Genomic DNA, 24,655 nt, shown 5'->3' with positions numbered 1-24,655 from the left:
GTGACTACAGGATAAGGGAGAATTTGAATTTCTGCAGACACTTGTGGACACTGGACACTTGGATTGTGTGAGGCCCACTGAATATCACAGTGCTATGCCACAGGCTCGATGGCACAGGTGTGAAAAAAGTGACTACAGGATAAGGGAGATTTTGAATTTCTGCAGACACTTGTTGACACTGGACACTTGGATTGTGTGAGGCCCACTGAATATCACAGTGCTATGTCACAGGCTCGATGGCACAGGTGTGAAAAAAGTGACTACAGGATAAGGGAGATTTTGAATTTCTGGGAGATTTTGAATTTCTGCAGACACTTGTGGACACTGGACACTTGGATTGTGTGCGGCCCACTGAATATCACAGCGCTATGTCACAGGCTCGATGGCACAGGTGTGAAAAAAGTGACTACAGGATAAGGGAGATTTAGATTTTCTGCAGACACTTGTGGACACTGGACACTTGGATTGTGTGAGGCCCACTGAATATCACAGCGCTATGTCACAGGCTCGATGCAGCAGGTGTGAAAAAAGTGACTACAGGATAAGGGAGATTTTGAATTTCTGCAGACACTTGTGGACACTGGACACTTGGATTGTGTGAGGCCCACTGAATATCACAGTGCTATATCACAGGCTCGATGGCACAGGTGTGAAAACAGTGACAACAGGATAAGGGAAATTTTGAATTTCTGCAGACACTTGTGGACACTGGACACTTGGATTGTGTGAGGCCCACTGAATATCACAGTGCTATGTCACAGGCTCGATGGCACAGGTGTGAAAAAAGTGACTACAGGATACGGGAGATTTTGAATTTATGCAGACACTTGTGGACACTGGACACTTGGATTGTGTGAGGCCCACTGAATATCACAGTGCTATGTCACAGGCTCGATGGCACAGGTGTGAAAAAAGTGACTACAGGACAAGGGAGATTTTGAATTTCTGCAGACACTTGTGGACACTGGACACTTGGATTGTGTGAGGCCCACTGAATATCACAGCGCTATGTCACAGGCTCGATGGCACAGGTGTGAAAAAAGTGACTACAGGATAAGGGAGATTTTGAATTTCTGCAGACACTTGTGGACACTGGACACTTGGATTGTGTGAGGCCCACTGAATATCACAGTGCTATGTCACAGGCTCGATGGCACAGGTGTGAAAAAAGTGACTACAGGATAAGGGAGATTTTGAATTTCTGCAGACACTTGTGGACACTGGACACTTGGATTGTGTGAGGCCCACTGAATATCACAGCGCTATGTCACAGGTTCGATGCAGCAGGTGTGAAAAAAGTGACTACAGGATAAGGGAGATTTTGAATTTCTGGGAGATTTTGAATTTCTGCAGACACTTGTGGACACTGGACACTTGGATTGTGTGAGGCCCACTGAATATCACAGCGCTATGTCACAGGCTCGAAGACACAGGTGTGAAAAAGTGACTACAGGATAAGGGAGATTTAGATTTTCTGCAGACACTTGTGGACACTGGACACTTGGATTGTGTGTGGCCCATTGAATATCACAGCGCTATGTCACAGGCTCGATGGCACAGGTGAGAAAAAAGTAACTAAAGGATAAGGGAGATTTTGAATTTCTGCAGACACTTGTGGACACTGGAGACTTGGATTGTGTGAGGCCCACTGAATATCACAGTGCTATGTCACAGGCTCGATGGCACAGGTGTGAAAAAAGTGACTACAGGATAAGGGAGATTTTGAATTTCTGCAGACACTTGTGGACACTGGACACTTGGATTGTGTGAGGCCCACTGAATATCACAGCGCTATGTCACAGGCTCGATGGCACAGGTGTGAAAAAAGTGACTACAGGATAAGGGAGATATTGAATTTCTGCAGACACTTGTGGACACTGGACACTTGGATTGTGTGAGGCCCACTGAATATCACAGTGCTATGTCACAGGCTCGATGGCACAGGTGTGAAAAAAGTGACTACAGGATAAGGGAGATTTTGAATTTCTGCAGACACTTGTGGACACTGGACACTTGGATTGTGTGAGGCCCACTGAATATCACAGCGCTATGTCACAGGCTCGATGGCACAGGTGTGAAAAAAGTGACTACAGGATAAGAGAGATTTAGATTTTCTGCAGACACTTGTGGATACTGGACACTTGGATTGTGTGAGGTCCACTGAATATCAAAGTGCTATGTCACAGGCTCGATGCAGCAGGTGTGAAAAAAGTGACTACAGGATAAGGGAGATTCTGAATTTCTGCAGACACTTGTGGACACTGGACACTTGGGTTGTGTGAGGCCCACTGAATATCACAGTGCTATATCACAGGCTCGATGGCACAGGTGTGAAAAAAGTGACAACAGGATAAGGGAGATTTTGAATTTCTGCAGACACTTGTGGACACTGGACACTTGGATTGTGTGAGGCCCACTGAATATCAGAGTGCTATGTCACAGGCTTGATGGCACAGGTGTGAAAAAAGTGACTACAGGATAAGGGAGATTTTGAATTTCTGCAGACAATTGTGGACACTGGACACTTGGATTGTGTGAGGCCTACTGAATATCACAGTGCTATGTCACAGGCTCGATGGCACAGGTGTGAAAAAAGTGACTACAGGACAAAGGAGATTTTGAATTTCTGCAGACACTTGTGGACACTGGACACTTGGATTGTGTGAGGCCCATTGAATATCACAGTGCTATGTCACAGGCTCGATGGCACAGGTGTGAAAAAAGTGACTACAGGATAAGGGAGATTAAGATTTTCTGCAGACACTTGTGGACACTGGACACTTGGATTGTGTGAGGCCCACTGAATATCACAGCGCTATGTCACAGGCTCGATGCAGCAGGTGTGAAAAAAGTGACTACAGGATAAGGGAGATTTTGAATTTCTGGGAGATTTTGAATTTCTGCAGACACTTGTGGACACTGGACACTTGAATTGTGTGAGGCCCACTGAATATCACAGCGCTATGTCACAGGCTCGATGGCACAGGTGTGAAAAAAGTGACTACAGTATAAGGGAGATTTAGATTTTCTGCAGACACTTGTTGACACTGGACACTTGGATTGTGTGAGTCCCACTGAATATCACAGTGCTATGTCACAGGCTCGATGCAGCAGGTGTGAAAAAAGTGACTACAGGATAAGGGAGATTTTGAATTTCTGCAGACACTTGTGGACACTGGACACTTGGATTGTGTGAGGCCCACTGAATATCACAGCGCTATGTCACAGGCTCGATGGCACAGGTGTGAAAAAAGTAACTACAGGATAAGGGAGATTTTGAATTTCTGCAGACACTTTTGGACACTGGACACTTGGATTGTGTGAGGCCCACTGAATATCACAGTGCTATGTCACAGGCTCGATGGCACAGGTGTGAAAAAAGTGACTACAGGATAAGGGAGATTTTGAATTTCTGCAGACACTTGTGGACACTGGACACTTGGATTGTGTGAGGCCCACTGAATATCACAGCGCTATATCACAGGCTCGATGCAGCAGGTGTGAAAAAAGTGACTACAGGATAAGGGAGATTTTGAATTTCTGGGAGATTTTGAAATTCTGCAGACACTTGTGGACACTGGACACTTGGATTGTGTGATGCCCACTGAATTTCACAGCGCTATGTCACAGGCTCGATGGCACAGGTGTGAAAAAAGTGACTACAGGATAAGGGAGATTTAGATTTTCTGCAGACACTTATGGACACTGGACACTTGGATTGTGTGAGGTCCACTGAATATCACAGTGCTATGTCACAGGCTCGATGCAGCAGGTGTGAAAAAAGTGACTACAGGATAAGGGAGATTTTGAATTTCTGCAGACACTTGTGGACACTGGACACTTAGATTGTGTGAGGCCCACTGAATATCATAGCGCTTTGTCACAGGCTCGATGGCACAGGTGTGAAAAAAGTAACTACAGGATAAGGGAGATTTTGAATTTCTGCAGACACTTGTGGACACTGGACACTTGGATTGTGTGAGGCCCACTGAATATCACAGTGCTATGTCACAGGCTCGATGGCACAGGTGTGAAAAAAGTGATTACAGGATAAGGGAGATTTTGAATTTCTGCAGACACTTGTGGACACTGGACACTTGGATTGTGTGAGGCCCACTGAATATCACAGCGCTATGTCACAGGCTCGATGGCACAGGTGTGAAAAAAGTGACTACAGGATACGGGAGATTTTGAATTTATGCATACACTTGTGGACACTGGACACTTGGATTGTGTGAGGCCCACTGAATATCACAGTGCTATGTCACAGGCTCGATGGCACAGGTGTGAAAAAAGTGACTACAGGATAAGGGAGATTTTGAATTTCTGCAGACACTTGTGGACACTGGACACTTGGATTGTGTGAGGCCCACTGAATATCACAGCGCTATGTCACAGGCTCGATGGCACAGGTGTGAAAAAAATGACTACAGGATAAGGGAGATTTAGATTTTCTGCAGACACTTGTGGACACTGGACACTTGGATTGTGTGAGGCCCACTGAATATCACAGTGCTATGTCACAGGCTCGATGCAGCAGGTGTTAAAAAAGTGACTACAGGATAAGGGAGATTTTGAATTTCTGCAGACACTTGTGGACACTGGACACTTGAATTGTGTGAGGCCCACTGAATATCACAGTGCTATGTCACATGCTCGATGGCACAGGTGTGAAAAAAGTGACTACAGAATAAGGGAGATTTTGAACTTCTGCAGACATTTGTGGACACTGGACACTTGGATTGTGTGAGGCCGACAGAATATCACAGCGCTATGTCACAGGCTCGATGGCAAAGGTGTGAAAAAAGTGACTACAGGATAAGGGAGATTTTGAATTTCTGCAGACACTTGTGGACACTGGACACTTGGACTGTGTGAGGCCCACTGAATATCACAGTGCTATGTCACAGGCTCGATGGCACAGGTGTGAAAAAAGTGACTACAGGATAAGGGAGATTTTGAATTTCTGGGAGATTTTGAATTTCTGCAGACACTTGTGGACACTGGACACTTGGATTGTGTGAGGCCCACTGAATATCACAGCGCTATGTCACAGGCTCGATGGCACAGGTGTGAAAAAAGTGACTACAGGATAAGGGAGATTTTGAATTTCTGCAGACACTTGTGGACACTGGACACTTGGATTGTGTGAGGCCAACTGAATATCACAGTGCTATGTCACAGGCTCGATGGCACAGGTGTGAAAAAAGTGACTACAGGATAATTGAGATTATGAATTTCTGCAGACACTTGTGGACACTGGACACTTGGATTGTGTGAGGCCCACTGAATATCACAGTGCTATGTCACAGGCTCGATGGCACAGGTGTGAAAAAAGTGACTACAGGATAAGGGAGATTTTGAATTTCAGGGAGATTTTGAATTTCTGCAGACACTTGTGGACACTGGACACTTGGATTGTGTGAGGCCCACTGAATATCACAGCGCTATGTCACAGGCTCGATGGCACAGGTGTGAAAAAAGTGACTACAGGATAAGGGAGATTTTAAATTTCTGCAGACACTTGTGGACACTGGACACTTGGATTGTGTGAGGCCCACTGAATATCACAGCGCTATGTCACAGGCTCGATGGCACAGGTGTGAAAAAAGTGACTACAGGATAAGGGAGATTTAGATTTTCTGCAGACACTTGTGGACACTGGACACTTGGATTGTGTGAGGCCCACTGAATATCACAGTGCTATGTCACAGGCTCGATGCAGCAGATGTGAAAAAAGTGACTACAGGATAAGGGAGATTTTGAATTTCTGCAGACACTTGTGGACACTGGACACTTGGATTGTGTGAGGCCCACTCAATATCACAGCACTATGTCACAGGCTCGATGGCACAGGTGTGAAAAAAGTAACTACAGGATAAGGGAGATTTTGAATTTCTGCAGACACTTGTAGACACTGGACACTTGGATTGTGTGAGGCCCACTGAATATCACAGTGCTATGTCACAGGCTCGATGGCACAGGTGTGAAAAAAGTGACTACAGCATAAGGGAGATTTTGAATTTCTGCAGACAATTGTGGACACTGGACACTTGGATTGTGTGAGGCCCACTGAATATCACAGCGCTATGTCACAGGCTCGATGGCACAGGTGTGAAAAAAGTGACTAAAGGATAAGGGAGATTTTGAATTTCTGCAGACACTTGTGGACACTGGACACTTGGATTGTGTGAGGCCCACTGAATATCACAGTGCTATGTCACAGGCTCGATGGCACAGGTGTGAAAAAAGTGACTACAGGATAAGGGAGATTTTGAATTTCTGCAGACACTTGTGGACACTGGACACTTGGATTGTGTGAGGCCCACTGAATATCACAGCGCTATGTCACAGGCTCGATGGCACAGGTGTGAAAAAAGTGACTACAGGATAAGGGAGATTTTGAATTTCTGCAGACACTTGTGGACACTGGACACTTGGATTGTGTGAGGCCCACTGAATATCACAGTGCTATGTCACAGGCTCGATGGCACAGGTGTGAAAAAAGTGACTACAGAATAAGGGAGATTTTGAACTTCTGCAGACATTTGTGGACACTGGACACTTGGATTGTGTGAGGTCGACTGAATATCACAGCGCTATGTCACAGGCTCGATGGCAAAGGTGTGAAAAAAGTGACTACAGGATAAGGGAGATTTTGAATTTCTGCAGACACTTGTGGACACTGGACACTTGGATTGTGTGAGGCACACTGAATATCACAGTGCTATGTCACAGGCTCGATGGCACAGGTGTGAAAAAAGTGACTACAGGATAAGGGAGATTTTGAATTTCTGCAGACACTTGTGGACACTGGACACTTGGATTGTGTGAGGCCAACTGAATATCACAGTGCTATGTCACAGGCTCGATGGCACAGGTGTGAAAAAAGTGACTACAGGATAAGGGAGATTATGAATTTCTGCAGACACTTGTGGACACTGGACACTTGGATTGTGTGAGGCCCACTGAATATCACAGTGCTATGTCACAGGCTCGATGGCACAGGTGTGAAAAAAGTGACTACAGGATAAGGGAGATTTTGAATTTCAGGGAGATTTTGAATTTCTGCAGACACTTGTGGACACTGGACACTTGGATTGTGTGAGGCCCACTGAATATCACAGCGCTATGTCACAGGCTCGATGGCACAGGTGTGAAAAAAGTGACTACAGGATAAGGGAGATTTTAAATTTCTGCAGACACTTGTGGACACTGGACACTTGGATTGTGTGAGGCCCACTGAATATCACAGCGCTATGTCACAGGCTCGATGGCACAGGTGTGAAAAAAATGTCTACAGGATAAGGGAGATTTAGATTTTCTGCAGACACTTGTAGACACTGGACACTTGGATTGTGTGAGGCCCACTGAATATCACAGTGCTATGTCACAGGCTCGATGCAGCAGGTGTGAAAAAAGTGACTACAGGATAAGGGAGATTTTGAATTTCTGCAGACACTTGTGGACACTGGACACTTGGATTGTGTGAGGCCCACTGAATATCACAGCGCTATGTCACAGGCTCGATGGCACAGGTGTGAAAAAAGTAACTACAGGATAAGGGAGATTTTGAATTTCTGCAGACACTTGTGGACACTGGACACTTGGATTGTGTGAGGCCCACTGAATATCACAGTGCTATGTCACAGGCTCGATGGCACAGGTGTGAAAAAAGTGACTACAGGATAAGGGAGATTTTGAATTTCTGCAGACACTTGTGGACACTGGACACTTGGATTGTGTGAGGCCCACTGAATATCACAGCGCTATGTCACAGGCTCGATGGCACAGGTGTGAAAAAAGTGACTAAAGGATAAGGGAGATTTTGAATTTCTGCAGACACTTGTGGACACTGGACACTTGGATTGTGTGAGGCCCACTGAATATCACAGTGCTATGTCACAGGCTCGATGGCACAGGTGTGAAAAAAGTGACTACAGGATAAGGGAGATTTTGAATTTCTGCAGACACTTGTGGACACTGGACACTTGGATTGTGTGAGGCCCACTGAATATCACAGCGCTATGTCACAGGCTCGATGGCACAGGTGTGAAAAAAGTGACTACAGGATAAGGGAGATTTTGAATTTCTGCAGACACTTGTGGACACTGGACACTTGGATTGTGTGAGGCCCACTGAATATCACAGTGCTATGTCACAGGCTCGATGGCACAGGTGTGAAAAAAGTGACTACAGGATAAGGGAGATTTTGAATTTCTGCAGACACTTGTGGACACTGAACACTTGGATTGTGTGAGGCCCACTGAATATCTCAGCGCTATGTCACAGGCTCGATGGCACAGGTGTTTAAAAAGTGACTACAGGATAAGGGAGATTTAGATTTTCTGCAGACACTTGTGGATACTGGACACTTGGATTGTGTGAGGCCCACTGAATATCACAGTGCTATGTCACAGGCTCGATGCAGCAGGTGTGAATAAAGTGACTACAGGATAAGGGAGATTTTGAATTTCTGCAGACACTTGTGGACACTGGACACTTGGATTGTGTGAGGCCCACTGAATATCACAGTGCTATATCAAAGGCTCGATGGCACAGGTGTGAAAAAAGTGACAACAGGATAAGGGAGATTTTGAATTTCTGCAGACACTTGTGGACACTGGACACTTGGATTGTGTGAGGCCCACTGAATATCACAGCGCTATGTCACAGGCTCGATGGCACAGGTGTGAAAAAAGTGACTACAGGATAAGGGAGATTTTGAATTTCTGCAGACACTTGTGGACACTGGACACTTGGATTGTGTGAGGCCCACTGAATATCACAGTGCTATGTCACAGGCTCGATGGCACAGGTGTGAAAAAAGTGACGACAGGACAAGGGAAATTTTGAATTTCTGCAGACACTTGTGGACATTGGACACTTGGATTGTGTGAGGCCCATTGAATATCACAGTGCTATGTCACAGGCTCGATGGCACAGGTGTGAAAAAAGTGACTACAGGATAAGGGAGATTTAGATTTTCTGCAGACACTTGTGGACACTGGACACTTGGATTGTGTGAGGCCCACTGAATATCACAGTGCTATGTCACAGGCTCGTTGCAGCAGGTGTGAAAAAAGAGACTACAGGATAAGGGAGATTTTGAATTTCTGGGAGATTTTGAATTTCTGCAGACACTTGTGGACACTGGACACTTGAATTGTGTGAGGCCCACTGAATATCACAGCTCTATGTCACAGGATCGATGGCACAGGTGTGAAAAAAGTGACTACAGGATAAGGGAGATTTAGATTTTCTGCAGACACTTGTGGACACTGGACACTTGGATTGTGTGAGGCCCACTGAATATCACAGTGCTATGTCACAGGCTCGATGCAGCAGGTGTGAAAAAAGTGACTACAGGATAAGGGAGATTTTGAATTTCTGCAGACACTTGTGGACAATGGACAATTGGATTGTGTGAGGCCCACTGAATATCACAGCGCTATGTCACAGGCTCGATGACACAGGTGTGAAAAAAGTAACTACAGGATAAGGGAGATTTTGAATTTCTGCAGACACTTGTGGACACTGGACACTTGGATTGTGTGAGGCCCACTGAATATCACAGTGCTATGTCACAGGCTCGATGGCACAGGTGTGAAAAAAGTGACTACAGGATAAGGGAGATTTTGAATTTCTGCAGACACTTGTGGACACTGGACACTTGGATTGTTTGAGGCCCACTGAATATCACAGCGCTATATCACAGGCTCGATGCAGCAGGTGTGAAAAAAGTGACTACAGGTTAAGGGAGATTTTGAATTTCTGGGAGATTTTGAAATTCTGCAGACACTTGTGGACACTGGACACTTGGATTGTGTGAGGCCCACTGAATATCACAGCGCTATGTCACAGGCTCGATGGCACAGGTGTGAAAAAAGTGACTACAGGATAAGGGAGATTTAGATTTTCTGCAGACACTTGTGGACACTGGACACTTGGATTGTGTGAGGCCCACTGAATATCACAGTGCTATGTCACAGGCTCGATGCAGCAGGTGTGAAAAAAGTGACTACAGGATAAGGGAGATTTTGAATTTCTGCAGACACTTGTGGACACTGGACACTTGGATTGTGTGAGGCCCACTGAATATCACAGCGCTATGTCACAGGCTCGATGGCACAGGTGTGAAAAAAGTAACTACAGGATAAGGGAGATTTTGAATTTCTGCAGACACTTGTGGACACTGGACACTTGGATTGTGTGAGGCCCACTGAATATCACAGTGCTATGTCACAGGCTCGATGGCACAGGTGTGAAAAAAGTGACTACAGGATAAGGGAGATTTTGAATTTCTGCAGACACTTGTGGACACTGGACACTTGGATTGTGTGAGGCCCACTGAATATCACAACGCTATGTCACAGGCTCGATGGCACAGGTGTGAAAAAAGTGACTACAGGATACGGGAGATTTTGAATTTCTGCAGACACTTGTGGACACTGGACACTTGGATTGTGTGAGGCCCACTGAATATCACAGTGCTATGTCACAGGCTCGATGGCACAGGTGTGAAAAAAGTGACTACAGGATAAGGGAGATTTTGAATTTCTGCAGACACTTGTGGACACTGGACACTTGGATTGTGTGAGGCCCACTGAATATCACAGCGCTATGTCACAGGCTCGATGGCACAGGTGTGAAAAAAGTGACTACAGGATAAGGGAGATTTTGAATTTCTGCAGACACTTGTGGACACTGGACACTTGGATTGTGTGAGGCCCACTGAATATCACAGTGCTATGTCACATGCTCGATGGCACAGGTGTGAAAAAAGTGACTACAGGACAAGGGAGATTGTGAATTTCTGCAGACATTTGTGGACACTGGACACTTGGATTGTGTGAGGCCCATTGAATATCACAGTGCTATGTCACAGGCTCGATGGCACAGGTGTGAAAAAAGTGACTACAGGATAAGGGAGATTTAGATTTTCTGCAGACACTTGTGGACACTGGACACTTGGATTGTGTGAGGCCCACTGAATATCACAGCGATATGTCACTGGCTCGATGCAGCAGGTGTGAAAAAAGTGACTACATGATAAGGGAGATTTTGAATTTCTGGGAGATTTTGAATTTCTGCAGACACTTGTGGACACTGGACACTTGAATTGTGTGAGGCCCACTGAATATCACAGCGCTATGTCACAGGCTCGATGGCACAGGTGTGAAAAAAGTGACTACAGGATAAGGGAGATTTAGATTTTCTGCAGACACTTGTGGACACTGGACACTTGGATTGTGTGAGGCCGACTGAATATCACAGTGCTATGTCACAGGCTCGATGCAGCAGGTGTGAAAAAAGTGACTATAGGATAAGGGAGATTTTGAATTTCTGCAGACACTTGTGGACACTGGACACTTGGATTGTGTGAGGCCCACTGAATATCACAGCGCTATGTCACAGGCTCGATGGCACAGGTGTGAAAAAAGTAACTGCAGGATAAGGGAGATTTTGAATTTCTGCAGACACTTGTGGACACTGGACACTTGGATTGTGTGAGGCCCACTGAATATCACAGTGCTATGTCACAGGCTCGATGGCACAGGTGTGAAAAAAGTGACTACAGGATAAGGGAGATTTTGAATTTCTGCAGACACTTGTGGACACTGGACAATTGAATTGTGTGAGGCCCACTGAATATCACAGCGCTATGTCACAGGCTCGATGCAGCAGGTGTGAAAAAAGTGACTACAGGATAAGGAAGATTTTGAATTTCTGGGAGATTTTGAATTTCTGCAGACACTTGTGGACACTGGACACTTGGATTGTGTGAGGCCCACTGAATATCACAGCGCAATGTCACAGGCTCGATGGCACAGGTGTGAAAAAAGTGACTACAGGATAAGGGAGATTTTGAATTTCTGCAGACACTTGTGGACACTGGACACTTGGATTGTGTGAGGCCCACTGAATATCACAGCGCTATGTCACAGGCTCGATGGCACAGGTGTGAAAAAAGTGACTACAGGATAAGGGAGATTTAGATTTTCTGCAGACACTTGTGGACACTGGACACTTGGATTGTGTGAGGTCCTCTGAATATCACAGTGCTATGTCACAGGCTCGATGCAGCAGGTGTGAAAAAAGTGACTACAGGATAAGGTAGATTTTGAATTTCTGCAGACACTTGTGGACACTGGACACATGGATTGTGTGAGGCCCACTGAATATCACAGTGCTATATCACAGGCTCGATGGCACAGGTGTGAAAAAAGTGACAACAGGATAAGGGAGATTTTGAATTTCTGCAGACACTTGTGGACACTGGACACTTGGATTGTGTGAGGCCCACTGAATATCACAGTGCTATGTCACAGGCTCGATGGCACAGGTGTTAAAAAAGTGACTACAGGATAAGGGAGATTTTGAATTTCTGCAGACACTTGTGGACACTGGACACTTGGATTGTGTGAGGCCCACTGAATATCACAGTGCTATGTCACAGGCTCGATGGCACAGGTGTGAAAAAAGTGACTACAGGACAAGGGAGATTTTGAATTTCTGCAGACACTTGTGGACACTGGACACTTGGATTGTGTGAGGCCCATTGAATATCACAGTGCTATGTCACAGGCTCGATGGCACAGGTGTGAAAAAAGTGACTACAGGATAAGGGAGATTTAGATTTTCTGCAGACACTTGTGGACACTAGACACTTGTATTGTGTGAGGCCCACTGAATATCACAGCGCTATGTCACTGGCTCGATGCAGCAGGTGTGAAAAAAGTGACTACAGGATAAGGGAGATTTTGAATTTCTGGGAGATTTTGAATTTCTGCAGACACTTGTGGACACTGGACACTTGGATTGTGTGAGGCCCACTGAATATCACAGCGCTATGTCACAGGCTCGATGGCACAGGTGTGAAAAAAGTAACTACAGGATAAGGGAGATTTTGAATTTCTGCAGACACTTGTGGACACTGGACACTTGGATTGTGTGAGGCCCACTGAATATCACAGTGCTATGTCACAGGCTCGATGGCACAGGTGTGAAAAAAGTGACTACAGGATAAGGGAGATTTTGAATTTCTGCAGACACTTGTGGACACTGGACAATTGAATTGTGTGAGGCCCACTGAATATCACAGTGCTATGTCACAGGCTCGATGCAGCAGGTGTGAAAAAAGTGACTACAGGATAAGGGAGATTTTGAATTTCTGGGAGATTTTGAATTTCTGCAGACACTTGTGGACACTGGACACTTGGATTGTGTGAGGCCCACTGAATATCACAGCGCAATGTCACAGGCTCGATGGCACAGGTGTGAAAAAATTGACTACAGGATAAGTGAGATTTAGATTTTCTGCAGACACTTGTGGACACTGGACACTTGGATTGTGTGAGGCCCACTGAATATCACAGTGCTATGTCACAGGCTCGATGGCACAGGTGTGAAAAAAGTGACTACAGGATAAGGGAGATTTTGAATTTCTGCAGACACTTGTGGACACTGGACACTTGGATTGTGTGAGGCCCACTGAATATCACAGCGCTATGTCACAGGCTCGATGGCACAGGTGTGAAAAAAGTGACTACAGGATAAGGGAGATTTAGATTTTCTGCAGACACTTGTGGACACTGGACACTTGGATTGTGTGAGGCCCACTGAATATCACAGTGCTATGTCACAGGCTCGATGCAGCAGGTGTGAAAAAAGTGACTACAGGATAAGGGAGATTTTGAATTTCTGCAGACACTTGTGGCACTGGACACTTGGATTGTGTGAGGCCCACTGAATATCACAGCGCTATGTCACAGGCTCGATGGCACAGGTGTGAAAAAAGGAACTACAGGATAAGGGAGATTTTGAATTTCTGCAGACACTTGTGGACACTGGACACTTGGATTGTGTGAGGCCCACTGAATATCACAGTGCTATGTCACAGGCTCGATGGCACAGGTGTGAAAAAAGTGACTACAGGATAAGGGAGATTTTGAATTTCTGCAGACACTTGTGGACACTGGACACTTGGATTGTGTGAGGCCCACTGAATATCACAGTGCTATTTTACAGGCTCGATGGCACAGGTGTGAAAAAAGTGACTACAGGATAAGGGAGATTTTGAATTTCTGCAGACACTTGTGGACACTGGACACTTGGATTGTGTGAGGCCCACTGAATATCACAGTGCTATGTCACATGCTCGATGGCACAGGTGTGAAAAAAGTGACTACAGGATAAGGGAGATTTTGAATTTCTGCAGACACTTGTGGACACTGGACACTTGGATTGTGTGAGGCCCACTGAATATCACAGTGCTATGTCACAGGCTCGATGGCACAGGTGTGAAAAAAGTGACTACAGGACAAGGGAGATTTAGATTTTCTGCAGACACTTGTGGACACTGGACACTTGGATTGTGTGAGGCCCACTGAATATCACAGCGTTATGTCACAGGCTCGATGCAGCAGGTGTGAAAAAAGTGACTACAGGATAAGGGAGATTTTGAATTTCTGCAGACACTTGTGGACACTGGACACTTGGATTGTGTGAGGCCCACTGAATATCAGAGTGCTATGTCACAGGCTCGATGGCACAGGTGTGAAAAAAGTGACTACAGGATAAGGGAGATTTTGAATTTCTGCAGACACTTGTGGACACTGGACACTTGGATTGTGTGAGGCCCACTGAATATCACAGTGCTATGTCACAGGCTCGATGGCACAGGTGTGAAAAAAGTGACTACAGGATAAGGGAGATTTTGAATTTCTGCAGACACTTGTGGACACTGGACACTTGGATTGTGTGAGGCCCACTGAATATCACAGTGCTATGCCACAGGCTCGATGGCACAGGTGTGAAAAAAGTGACTACAGGATAAGGGAGATTTTGAATTTCTGCAGACACTTGTTGACACTGGACACTTGGATTGTGTGAGGCCCACTGAATATCACAGTGCTATGTCACAGGCTCGATGGCACAGGTGTGAAAAAAGTGACTACAGGATAAGGGAGATTTTGAATTTCTGGGAGATTTTGAATTTCTGCAGACACTTGTGGACACTGGACACTTGGATTGTGTGCGGCCCACTGAATATCACAGCGCTATGTCACAGGCTCGATGGCACAGGTGTGAAAAAAGTGACTACAGGATAAGGGAGATTTAGATTTTCTGCAGACACTTGTGGACACTGGACACTTGGATTGTGTGAGGCCCACTGAATATCACAGCGCTATGTCACAGGCTCGATGCAGCAGGTGTGAAAAAAGTGACTACAGGATAAGGGAGATTTTGAATTTCTGCAGACACTTGTGGACACTGGACACTTGGATTGTGTGAGGCCCACTGAATATCACAGTGCTATTTTACAGGCTCGATGGCACAGGTGTGAAAAAAGTGACTACAGGATAAGGGAGATTTTGAATTTCTGCAGACACTTGTGGACACTGGACACTTGGATTGTGTGAGGCCCACTGAATATCACAGTGCTATGTCACATGCTCGATGGCACAGGTGTGAAAAAAGTGACTACAGGATAAGGGAGATTTTGAATTTCTGCAGACACTTGTGGACACTGGACACTTGGATTGTGTGAGGCCCACTGAATATCACAGCGCTATGTCACAGGCTCGATGGCACAGGTGTGAAAAAAGTGACTACAGGATAAGGGAGATTTAGATTTTCTGCAGACACTTGTGGACACTGGACACTTGGATTGTGTGAGGCCCACTGAATATCACAGCGTTATGTCACAGGCTCGATGCAGCAGGTGTGAAAAAAGTGACTACAGGATAAGGGAGATTTTGAATTTCTGCAGACACTTGTGGACACTGGACACTTGGATTGTGTGAGGCCCACTGAATATCAGAGTGCTATGTCACAGGCTCGATGGCACAGGTGTGAAAAAAGTGACTACAGGATAAGGGAGATTTTGAATTTCTGTAGACACTTGTGGACACTGGACACTTGGATTGTGTGAGGCCCACTGAATATCACAGTGCTATGTCACAGGCTCTATGGCACAGGTGTGAAAAAAGTGACTACAGGATAAGGGAGATTTTGAATTTCTGCAGACACTTGTGGACACTGGACACTTGGATTGTGTGAGGCCCACTGAATATCACAGTGCTATGCCACAGGCTCGATGGCACAGGTGTGAAAAAAGTGACTACAGGATAAGGGAGATTTTGAATTTCTGCAGACACTTGTTGACACTGGACACTTGGATTGTGTGAGGCCCACTGAATATCACAGTGCTATGTCACAGGCTCGATGGCACAGGTGTGAAAAAAGTGACTACAGGATAAGGGAGATTTTGAATTTCTGGGAGATTTTGAATTTCTGCAGACACTTGTGGACACTGGACACTTGGATTGTGTGCGGCCCACTGAATATCACAGCGCTATGTCACAGGCTCGATGGCACAGGTGTGAAAAAAGTGACTACAGGATAAGGGAGATTTAGATTTTCTGCAGACACTTGTGGACACTGGACACTTGGATTGTGTGAGGCCCACTGAATATCACAGCGCTATGTCACAGGCTCGATGCAGCAGGTGTGAAAAAAGTGACTACAGGATAAGGGAGATTTTGAATTTCTGCAGACACTTGTGGACACTGGACACTTGGATTGTGTGAGGCCCACTGAATATCACAGTGCTATATCACAGGCTCGATGGCACAGGTGTGAAAACAGTGACAACAGGATAAGGGAAATTTTGAATTTCTGCAGACACTTGTGGACACTGGACACTTGGATTGTGTGAGGCCCACTGAATATCACAGTGATATGTCACAGGCTCGATGGCACAGGTGTGAAAAAAGTGACTACAGGATACGGGAGATTTTGAATTTATGCAGACACTTGTGGACACTGGACACTTGGATTGTGTGAGGCCCACTGAATATCACAGTGCTATGTCACAGGCTCGATGGCACAGGTGTGAAAAAAGTGACTACAGGACAAGGGAGATTTTGAATTTCTGCAGACACTTGTGGACACTGGACACTTGGATTGTGTGAGGCCCACTGAATATCACAGTGCTATGTCACAGGCTCGATGGCACAGGTGTGAAAAAAGTGACTACAGGATAAGGGAGATTTAGATTTTCTGCAGACACTTGTGGACACTGGACACTTGGATTGTGTGAGGCCCACTGAATATCACAGTGCTATGTCACAGGCTCGATGCAGCAGGTGTGAAAAAAGTGACTACAGGATAAGGGAGATTTTGAATTTCAGGGAGATTTTGAATTTCTGCAGACACTTGTGGACACTGGACACTTGAATTGTGTGAGGCCCACTGAATATCACAGCGCAATGTCACAGGCTCGATGGCACAGGTGTGAAAAAAGTGACTACAGGATAAGGGAGATTTAGATTTTCTGCAGACACTTGTGGACACTGGACACTTGGATTGTGTGAGGCCCACTGAATATCACAGTGCTATGTCAAAGGCTCGATGGCACAGGTGTGAAAAAAGTGACTACAGGATAAGGGAGATTTTGAATTTCTGCAGACACTTGTGGACACTGGACACTTGGATTGTGTGAGGCCCACTGAATATGACAACGCTATGTCACAGGCTCGATGCAGCAGGTGTGAAAAAAGTGACTACAGGATAAGGGAGATTTTGAATTTCTGGGAGATTTTGAATTTCTGCAGACACTTGTGGACACTGGACACTTGGATTGTGTGAGGCCCACTGAATATCACAGCGCTACGTCACAGGCTCGATGGCACAGGTGTGAAAAAAGTGACTACAGGATAAGGGAGATTTAGATTTTCTGCAGACACTTCTGGACACTGGACACTTGGACTGTGTGAGGCCCATTGAATATCACAGTGCTATGTCACAGGCTCGATGCAGCAGGTGTGAAAAAAGTGACTACAGGATAAGGGAGATTTTGAATTTCTGCAGACACTTGTGGACACTGGACACTTGGATTGTGTGAGGCCCACTGAATATCACAGCGCTATGTCACAGGCTCGATGGCAGAGGTGTGAAAAAAGTAACTAAAGGATAAGGGAGATTTTGAATTTCTGCAGACACTTGTGGACACTGGACACTTGGATTGTGTGAGGCCCACTGAATATCACAGTGCTATGTCACAGGCTCGATGGCACAGGTGTGAAAAAAGTGACTACAGGATAAGGGAGATTTTGAATTTCAGGGAGATTTTGAATTTCTGCAGACACTTGTGGACACTGGACACTTGAATTGTGTGAGGCCCACTGAATATCACAGCGCAATGTCACAGGCTCGATGGCACAGGTGTGAAAAAAGTAACTACAGGATAAGGGAGATTTTGAATTTCTGCAGACACTTGTGGACACTGGACACTTGGATTGTGTGAGGCCCACTGAATATCACAGTGCTATGTCACAGGCTCGATGGCACAGGTGTGAAAAAAGTGACTACAGGATAAGGGAGATTTTGAATTTCAGGGAGATTTTGAATTTCTGCAGACACTTGTGGACACTGGACACTTGGATTGTGTGAGGCCCACTGAATATCATAGCGCTTTGTCACAGGCTCGATGGCACAGGTGTGAAAAAAGTAACTACAGGATAAGGGAGATTTTGAATTTCTGCAGACACTTGTGGACACTGGACACTTGGATTGTGTGAGGCCCACTGAATATCACAGTGCTATGCCACAGGCTCGATGGCACAGGTGTGAAAAAAGTGACTACAGGATAAGGGAGATTTTGAATTTCTGCAGACACTTGTTGACACTGGACACTTGGATTGTGTGAGGCCCACTGAATATCACAGTGCTATGTCACAGGCTCGATGGCACAGGTGTGAAAAAAGTGACTACAGGATAAGGGAGATTTTGAATTTCTGGGAGATTTTGAATTTCTGCAGACACTTGTGGACACTGGACACTTGGATTGTGTGCGGCCCACTGAATATCACAGCGCTATGTCACAGGCTCGATGGCACAGGTGTGAAAAAAGTGACTACAGGATAAGGGAGATTTAGATTTTCTGCAGACACTTGTGGACACTGGACACTTGGATTGTGTGAGGCCCACTGAATATCACAGCGCTATGTCACAGGCTCGATGCAGCAGGTGTGAAAAAAGTGACTACAGGATAAGGGAGATTTTGAATTTCTGCAGACACTTGTGGACACTGGACACTTGGATTGTGTGAGGCCCACTGAATATCACAGTGCTATATCACAGGCTCGATGGCACAGGTGTGAAAACAGTGACAACAGGATAAGGGAAATTTTGAATTTCTGCAGACACTTGTGGACACTGGACACTTGGATTGTGTGAGGCCCACTGAATATCACAGTGCTATGTCACAGGCTCGATGGCACAGGTGTGAAAAAAGTGACTACAGGATACGGGAGATTTTGAATTTATGCAGACACTTGTGGACACTGGACACTTGGATTGTGTGAGGCCCACTGAATATCAGAGTGCTATGTCACAGGCTCGATGGCACAGGTGTGAAAAAAGTGACTACAGGATAAGGGAGATTTTGAATTTCTGCAGACACTTGTGGACACTGGACACTTGGATTGTGTGAGGCCCACTGAATATCACAGTGCTATGTCACAGGCTCGATGGCACAGGTGTGAAAAAAGTGACTACAGGATAAGGGAGATTTTGAATTTCTGCAGACACTTGTGGACACTGGACACTTGGATTGTGTGAGGCCCACTGAATATCACAGTGCTATGCCACAGGCTCGATGGCACAGGTGTGAAAAAAGTGACTACAGGATAAGGGAGATTTTGAATTTCTGCAGACACTTGTTGACACTGGACACTTGGATTGTGTGAGGCCCACTGAATATCACAGTGCTATGTCACAGGCTCGATGGCACAGGTGTGAAAAAAGTGACTACAGGATAAGGGAGATTTTGAATTTCTGGGAGATTTTGAATTTCTGCAGACACTTGTGGACACTGGACACTTGGATTGTGTGCGGCCCACTGAATATCACAGCGCTATGTCACAGGCTCGATGGCACAGGTGTGAAAAAAGTGACTACAGGATAAGGGAGATTTAGATTTTCTGCAGACACTTGTGGACACTGGACACTTGGATTGTGTGAGGCCCACTGAATATCACAGCGCTATGTCACAGGCTCGATGCAGCAGGTGTGAAAAAAGTGACTACAGGATAAGGGAGATTTTGAATTTCTGCAGACACTTGTGGACACTGGACACTTGGATTGTGTGAGGCCCACTGAATATCACAGTGCTATTTTACAGGCTCGATGGCACAGGTGTGAAAAAAGTGACTACAGGATAAGGGAGATTTTGAATTTCTGCAGACACTTGTGGACACTGGACACTTGGATTGTGTGAGGCCCACTGAATATCACAGTGCTATGTCACATGCTCGATGGCACAGGTGTGAAAAAAGTGACTACAGGATAAGGGAGATTTTGAATTTCTGCAGACACTTGTGGACACTGGACACTTGGATTGTGTGAGGCCCACTGAATATCACAGCGCTATGTCACAGGCTCGATGGCACAGGTGTGAAAAAAGTGACTACAGGATAAGGGAGATTTAGATTTTCTGCAGACACTTGTGGACACTGGACACTTGGATTGTGTGAGGCCCACTGAATATCACAGCGTTATGTCACAGGCTCGATGCAGCAGGTGTGAAAAAAGTGACTACAGGATAAGGGAGATTTTGAATTTCTGCAGACACTTGTGGACACTGGACACTTGGATTGTGTGAGGCCCACTGAATATCAGAGTGCTATGTCACAGGCTCGATGGCACAGGTGTGAAAAAAGTGACTACAGGATAAGGGAGATTTTGAATTTCTGTAGACACTTGTGGACACTGGACACTTGGATTGTGTGAGGCCCACTGAATATCACAGTGCTATGTCACAGGCTCTATGGCACAGGTGTGAAAAAAGTGACTACAGGATAAGGGAGATTTTGAATTTCTGCAGACACTTGTGGACACTGGACACTTGGATTGTGTGAGGCCCACTGAATATCACAGTGCTATGCCACAGGCTCGATGGCACAGGTGTGAAAAAAGTGACTACAGGATAAGGGAGATTTTGAATTTCTGCAGACACTTGTTGACACTGGACACTTGGATTGTGTGAGGCCCACTGAATATCACAGTGCTATGTCACAGGCTCGATGGCACAGGTGTGAAAAAAGTGACTACAGGATAAGGGAGATTTTGAATTTCTGGGAGATTTTGAATTTCTGCAGACACTTGTGGACACTGGACACTTGGATTGTGTGCGGCCCACTGAATATCACAGCGCTATGTCACAGGCTCGATGGCACAGGTGTGAAAAAAGTGACTACAGGATAAGGGAGATTTAGATTTTCTGCAGACACTTGTGGACACTGGACACTTGGATTGTGTGAGGCCCACTGAATATCACAGCGCTATGTCACAGGCTCGATGCAGCAGGTGTGAAAAAAGTGACTACAGGATAAGGGAGATTTTGAATTTCTGCAGACACTTGTGGACACTGGACACTTGGATTGTGTGAGGCCCACTGAATATCACAGTGCTATATCACAGGCTCGATGGCACAGGTGTGAAAACAGTGACAACAGGATAAGGGAAATTTTGAATTTCTGCAGACACTTGTGGACACTGGACACTTGGATTGTGTGAGGCCCACTGAATATCACAGTGATATGTCACAGGCTCGATGGCACAGGTGTGAAAAAAGTGACTACAGGATACGGGAGATTTTGAATTTATGCAGACACTTGTGGACACTGGACACTTGGATTGTGTGAGGCCCACTGAATATCACAGTGCTATGTCACAGGCTCGATGGCACAGGTGTGAAAAAAGTGACTACAGGACAAGGGAGATTTTGAATTTCTGCAGACACTTGTGGACACTGGACACTTGGATTGTGTGAGGCCCACTGAATATCACAGTGCTATGTCACAGGCTCGATGGCACAGGTGTGAAAAAAGTGACTACAGGATAAGGGAGATTTAGATTTTCTGCAGACACTTGTGGACACTGGACACTTGGATTGTGTGAGGCCCACTGAATATCACAGTGCTATGTCACAGGCTCGATGCAGCAGGTGTGAAAAAAGTGACTACAGGATAAGGGAGATTTTGAATTTCAGGGAGATTTTGAATTTCTGCAGACACTTGTGGACACTGGACACTTGAATTGTGTGAGGCCCACTGAATATCACAGCGCAATGTCACAGGCTCGATGGCACAGGTGTGAAAAAAGTGACTACAGGATAAGGGAGATTTAGATTTTCTGCAGACACTTGTGGACACTGGACACTTGGATTGTGTGAGGCCCACTGAATATCACAGTGCTATGTCAAAGGCTCGATGGCACAGGTGTGAAAAAAGTGACTACAGGATAAGGGAGATTTTGAATTTCTGCAGACACTTGTGGACACTGGACACTTGGATTGTGTGAGGCCCACTGAATATGACAACGCTATGTCACAGGCTCGATGCAGCAGGTGTGAAAAAAGTGACTACAGGATAAGGGAGATTTTGAATTTCTGGGAGATTTTGAATTTCTGCAGACACTTGTGGACACTGGACACTTGGATTGTGTGAGGCCCACTGAATATCACAGCGCTACGTCACAGGCTCGATGGCACAGGTGTGAAAAAAGTGACTACAGGATAAGGGAGATTTAGATTTTCTGCAGACACTTCTGGACACTGGACACTTGGACTGTGTGAGGCCCATTGAATATCACAGTGCTATGTCACAGGCTCGATGCAGCAGGTGTGAAAAAAGTGACTACAGGATAAGGGAGATTTTGAATTTCTGCAGACACTTGTGGACACTGGACACTTGGATTGTGTGAGGCCCACTGAATATCACAGCGCTATGTCACAGGCTCGATGGCAGAGGTGTGAAAAAAGTAACTAAAGGATAAGGGAGATTTTGAATTTCTGCAGACACTTGTGGACACTGGACACTTGGATTGTGTGAGGCCCACTGAATATCACAGTGCTATGTCACAGGCTCGATGGCACAGGTGTGAAAAAAGTGACTACAGGATAAGGGAGATTTTGAATTTCAGGGAGATTTTGAATTTCTGCAGACACTTGTGGACACTGGACACTTGAATTGTGTGAGGCCCACTGAATATCACAGCGCAATGTCACAGGCTCGATGGCACAGGTGTGAAAAAAGTAACTACAGGATAAGGGAGATTTTGAATTTCTGCAGACACTTGTGGACACTGGACACTTGGATTGTGTGAGGCCCACTGAATATCACAGTGCTATGTCACAGGCTCGATGGCACAGGTGTGAAAAAAGTGACTACAGGATAAGGGAGATTTTGAATTTCAGGGAGATTTTGAATTTCTGCAGACACTTGTGGACACTGGACACTTGGATTGTGTGAGGCCCACTGAATATCATAGCGCTTTGTCACAGGCTCGATGGCACAGGTGTGAAAAAAGTAACTACAGGATAAGGGAGATTTTGAATTTCTGCAGACACTTGTGGACACTGGACACTTGGATTGTGTGAGGCCCACTGAATATCACAGTGCTATGCCACAGGCTCGATGGCACAGGTGTGAAAAAAGTGACTACAGGATAAGGGAGATTTTGAATTTCTGCAGACACTTGTTGACACTGGACACTTGGATTGTGTGAGGCCCACTGAATATCACAGTGCTATGTCACAGGCTCGATGGCACAGGTGTGAAAAAAGTGACTACAGGATAAGGGAGATTTTGAATTTCTGGGAGATTTTGAATTTCTGCAGACACTTGTGGACACTGGACACTTGGATTGTGTGCGGCCCACTGAATATCACAGCGCTATGTCACAGGCTCGATGGCACAGGTGTGAAAAAAGTGACTACAGGATAAGGGAGATTTAGATTTTCTGCAGACACTTGTGGACACTGGACACTTGGATTGTGTGAGGCCCACTGAATATCACAGCGCTATGTCACAGGCTCGATGCAGCAGGTGTGAAAAAAGTGACTACAGGATAAGGGAGATTTTGAATTTCTGCAGACACTTGTGGACACTGGACACTTGGATTGTGTGAGGCCCACTGAATATCACAGTGCTATATCACAGGCTCGATGGCACAGGTGTGAAAACAGTGACAACAGGATAAGGGAAATTTTGAATTTCTGCAGACACTTGTGGACACTGGACACTTGGATTGTGTGAGGCCCACTGAATATCACAGTGCTATGTCACAGGCTCGATGGCACAGGTGTGAAAAAAGTGACTACAGGATACGGGAGATTTTGAATTTATGCAGACACTTGTGGACACTGGACACTTGGATTGTGTGAGGCCCACTGAATATCACAGTGCTATGTCACAGGCTCGATGGCACAGGTGTGAAAAAAGTGACTACAGGACAAGGGAGATTTTGAATTTCTGCAGACACTTGTGGACACTGGACACTTGGATTGTGTGAGGCCCACTGAATATCACAGTGCTATGTCACAGGCTCGATGGCACAGGTGTGAAAAAAGTGACTACAGGATAAGGGAGATTTAGATTTTCTGCAGACACTTGTGGACACTGGACACTTGGATTGTGTGAGGCCCACTGAATATCACAGTGCTATGTCACAGGCTCGATGCAGCAGGTGTGAAAAAAGTGACTACAGGATAAGGGAGATTTTGAATTTCAGGGAGATTTTGAATTTCTGCAGACACTTGTGGACACTGGACACTTGAATTGTGTGAGGCCCACTGAATATCACA

At 45.7% G+C, this 24,655-nt stretch overlaps 1 protein-coding gene across 2 annotated transcripts in view; it reads left to right on the top strand.

Annotated features, from left to right (window-relative positions):
* CHRNA7 (cholinergic receptor nicotinic alpha 7 subunit) overlaps positions 1-24,655 on the top strand; it is a 547,224-nt gene that overhangs the window by 337,825 nt on the left and 184,744 nt on the right. The gene's annotated exons all lie outside the window — the stretch shown is intronic.

This window comes from Dendrobates tinctorius, unplaced genomic scaffold (assembly GCF_039654945.1).
Source record: "Dendrobates tinctorius isolate UK_male_01 unplaced genomic scaffold, ASM3965494v1 ptg000097l, whole genome shotgun sequence".
In the NCBI taxonomy this organism is placed as follows: domain Eukaryota; kingdom Metazoa; phylum Chordata; class Amphibia; order Anura; family Dendrobatidae; genus Dendrobates; species Dendrobates tinctorius.
The sequence above is the reverse complement of the archived record's forward strand: the minus strand, read 5'-3'. Positions and strand labels throughout refer to the sequence as shown.